The following is a 4,280-nucleotide window of genomic DNA, read 5'->3' as shown; positions in this document are numbered from 1 at the left end:
CAAGGCCAGCCTGTGCTACAGAGAGAGATACTGTCTGAAAAGACAAAAGTCTCCATGTTAAGTGTTTACAATACAGACCATTGGCAGAGAAACCACAAGGCATTTGGCAGCTAGGATTTCACTCGGGATTGTTCCCCTACGGCTCTGAAGCAATACCACTTGATCCACATGGGTGTCCTGGCTTTAAAATGGTCCATTATGTTTCTTCTTGTAGAACTAGTAAACTAAGAGTGAGGTGCATTTAAGATTTAGAGAACTCTAGCTGATCCATGACAAATCAGTCTAGAGGCTCTGATTTACAGAGCCACTGACATCACAGTCTGGAGTGACGAGATTGCAACATAAATGTAGCCCACCAGGAATATAAGATAGAGTTTAGAGTTCTCTTAACATTTATATTATTATTGTGTGCGTGACAGGGCACACATGGAGATCACATGACACCTTCCTGGATCTGGTTCTCTTCTTCCACTTTTACGTGAGCTCCCAGAACTGAACTTAGGTCATCAGGCCTGCGCAACAAGCACTGTCACCTGCTGAGTCATCGCACCAGCACCTGCCCCCATTGCGATTTAAAAGAGAAAGTCATAGCTAAATAACTTTACTCCAGCTAGCTAGGTATCCATTTCTTGGCTTTCATTAGCCTATGTCCTAACAGTGTGCTTTATCCCACTGGATGGTAATCTCTAGGAGCTCTCTTCTAAAGCGTCTGTCTCATTCATCTTTCTTAGGATTGTGTTCACAGCATGCAGAGCATGTGGCAGGAGACAGACAGTTGTTCAGTGGAGTCACAGTCAGCAGAGCCTCTGCTTGGCTGCCAATGCGATCACTGAGATTCTTGGAATCTGTTAACTGGACTAGACAGTTACTAGAGTGTTTCCATCCACTACAGCATTAACAATCTGAACTATCTGCCACATACAGCATAGCTATGTAAAGAGTAACCTAGATTTTAGTGACCAGTAATAGCCAAGAATAGTGCTAGAGTCTCTAAAGACCATTTGCATTCTTTCCCCCCTAAGTTATTTACTTTGGTGTATGGTAGTGTTACAGGCATGTATGTCTGTGCACTATGTATATGCAGTACCCGTGGAGAACAGAAGAGAACCCCGGAAACCCTGGGAGTAGAGTTAGAGGTGGCTGCTAACCTCCAGGTCCATGCTGGGCCTAGAACCTGTGTCCTCTGGAAGAGCAACAAGTACTCTTAATTGCTAAGCTATTCTCCAGCTTCCAACTTGCGCCTTACTTGTTGGTTTCTACTAATATTTTTGTTTATTAATTCCAGAACCATAGCACTAGGCAGGCTGGGCCTCACAGAAGGCTGAGACAGAAGGATTGCTACAAACTTGAAACCAGGCTAAGGAATGTAGTGAGTTCTAGTCTGGTTTAAGCTACAGAGTGAGCTTCCCCCAAACAACAACAACAACAGCAGCAACAACAACAACAACAACACACCCAATTTTTATATTTCTAAACTTTTGGTATTTGGTAATTCTTTTTTTTTTGCATTTAAAAATGTAGACTTTAATAAGTGTACAGGTCAGCTTGTGGGGAAGCTGACCAAGATATATAGCGTAGGAGATACAAGTGACCGCCTGGAGTTTCTATACTTCATTCTGCTTACAGAATATTTATTAAGGTTGTTTAATATATGACTTTTCATTTGACATTGTGGAAGTACTTTATTGTAAAGCTGATCCTTCTGTGTGGTGACAGCAGAAGCCACGACAATCACTCTGGCCCCCCACGCTGGATAAATTCCATTTCCTCTTGAGACATAGGTTTCCTTCTGTATTTCTGAGGTAATGATTTTATAATTTCTGCAGTGTCTGGTGGCCCCTGATGCATCAGTAAATCTGGGTACATACTTCCTTTTGAATGTTGTGAAATTACAGAGGAGTGGGAGGGGAGCGCTGCAGATCCCAAAGCTTCTGAGGCACTGAGTTTAGGTTTGTCTCTTCTGTTAGGGAACTTAATTAATGGAGCATATGGCTTCACTACCTGCAACACCCTGGTGGCGGAAGCCATCTTGCTGCCCATCGTGACCCCCAAGTGGGGCAGCTTCCAGGGCGCAGGCAAACACAGAAGTATCAGGAGTGGGCAGCGTGGGAAGGAACCTTATTCTTTTTTTTTAAGTTTTATTGCATTATGATGAGAAAAGATACATAATTTCAATTTATCTGAATTTGTTAACTTTTAAAAACATATTTTAAGTAAATAGAATGGTATCACATTCTGCCTTCCCTTTTGTACACCAACTCCTCACAGAGACCCCCATCAATACCTGCAATAACTTTTGTTTTTTTTTTATTTTGTCATATTCTTTAAAATTTATAAAATATTATAACAATAAAAATTAGTATTATGAAAGTTGTTTGATATAAAACAACAATCAATTTAACAGTCTTATTTAGATGCTTGTCTACAGCAATACTAAAAATACATACATTTTTCTTAATATAAATTTTAAATAACTCCAAACATATTAACTGTATACCTTAAAATAATACATCACTACTAGTTTTTTTAATGAACATAAATAGATAAAGTCTTTTTGTTTGTTTGTTTGTTTTGTTTTTAGTAGAGCTTAAAATCTTAGCTCTTACTGTGTTACAAGCCGGAAATAAGAACAAGTTTTAGACATTGGAGTTCATTGTAATAAGGCTGTACTTCAATGATCCTCACATCACCAAAGGATTTTACCTCCATCGTAGCTAAGCTGAGAGTTGACAGTTCTGCTGTGCCAAGAAATGAATTGTAGTCATGATTTTTTGATACAAATTTCCTACTATGGTCAAAGCTATTTGACTTGACTTATTGTCTTCATTCTCAGCCCACAGGGAACAGATTACATTCATTTAAGAAATGGTGTGTGGGGCTGGTGAGATGGCTCAGCGGGTAAGAACACCAACTGCTCTTCCTAAAGGTCCTGAGTTCAAACTCCAGCAACCACACGGTGGCTCACAACATAGTATGTCTAAAGACAGCTACAATGTACTTAGAGAGTTACAGAGCTACAGTGTACTTATTTATAATAGTAAATAAATCTTTGGGCTGGAGCAAGCAGGCTCTACCCAAGTGAACGAGAGAGCAGGTCCTAAAAAGTCAATTTCCCAAAAACCAGATGAAGGCTCACAACTATCTGTACAGCTACAGTGTGTACTCATATACATAAAATAAATAAATAAATCTTTAAAAAAAAAAAAAAAGGAAAGAAATGGTGTGTGTATTAAGATGGTCTATCCACGAAGTCATTCACCAAATGTTTCAACAAACAATGGTTCTGCTTGGAGAACAAACATTTGGTGAGGGTAAGAATCTGGTTCATTGGCTGTGATGATTTTGAAAAGCATTCATCTCAGAGAAAGAGTAACTTATAAAGTCCTCTTCTTCAAAATTGAAACAGTAGTTATAGATATCAAGCAAAGCATTCAGTCTCACTCTTTGTTGTTCTCTTACCAAATTAATTTGTTCACCTCCCAAATTAATTGTCTACATTTCTTTTGGCTGTATACATTTTGAAATATGTAAGCTATTCTGAAAACCATAGTATAGTGTAAAAACATCAAATAAACAATCCTACTAATAGAGAGGCTGAGATAGGAGAAGCATGATTTCAAGACCATTATGTGGTATACAACAAGACACTGTCACGTACAAACAAGCAGAAAGTGTATATGGATTGTACAATATTGGACCTATTTCTCCAATTACCAGATTAGAGAGACCACTGGATGACAGCTAACAAATTTCTAATTCCTCATATTTTTAATTTCAATCAATTAGGATATGTTGGTAATATTAATTTTCATATTAAGAGACATTAAGAAAAAATAATTGTTACTTCTTGTTATTTTTGTTGTTAGAGATGGAATTACATTTGTGTGGGTTTGTTGAAAGTTTATTTTCTTGCTTCTTCTAGGGTGTAGTCTTGCTCCTTATGTTGATGTTTTCTATCTATTATCCTTTGCAGGACTGGATTTGTGGAAAGATATTGTGTAAATTTGGTTTTGTCATGGAATATCTTGTTTTCTCCATCTATGATAATCGAGAGTTTTGCTGGGTATAGTAGTCTGGGCTGGCATTTGTATTCTCTTTTATGCTCTGTATGACATCTGCCCAGGATATTCTAGTTTCTCTAGTCTCTGATGAGAAGTCTGGTCTAATTCTGTTAGGCCTGCCTTTATATGTTACTTGACCCTTTTCCCTTATTGCTTTTAAAATTCTTTCTTTCTTTAGTGCATTTGGTGTTTTGATTATTATGTGACAGGAGGAATTTC

The 4,280-nt window shown here is 38.0% G+C and overlaps 1 pseudogene; it reads right to left on the bottom strand.

Moving 5' to 3' along the window:
* Nucleotides 1-1,731: 1,731 nt before the first annotated feature.
* LOC116091866 lies at nucleotides 1,732-2,040 on the bottom strand (annotated as a pseudogene).
* Nucleotides 2,041-4,280: the final 2,240 nt, after the last annotated feature.

Source organism: Mastomys coucha, unplaced genomic scaffold (genome assembly GCF_008632895.1).
Source record: "Mastomys coucha isolate ucsf_1 unplaced genomic scaffold, UCSF_Mcou_1 pScaffold15, whole genome shotgun sequence".
Taxonomy (NCBI): domain Eukaryota; kingdom Metazoa; phylum Chordata; class Mammalia; order Rodentia; family Muridae; genus Mastomys; species Mastomys coucha.
This window is presented reverse-complemented; position numbering and strand designations above follow the sequence as displayed.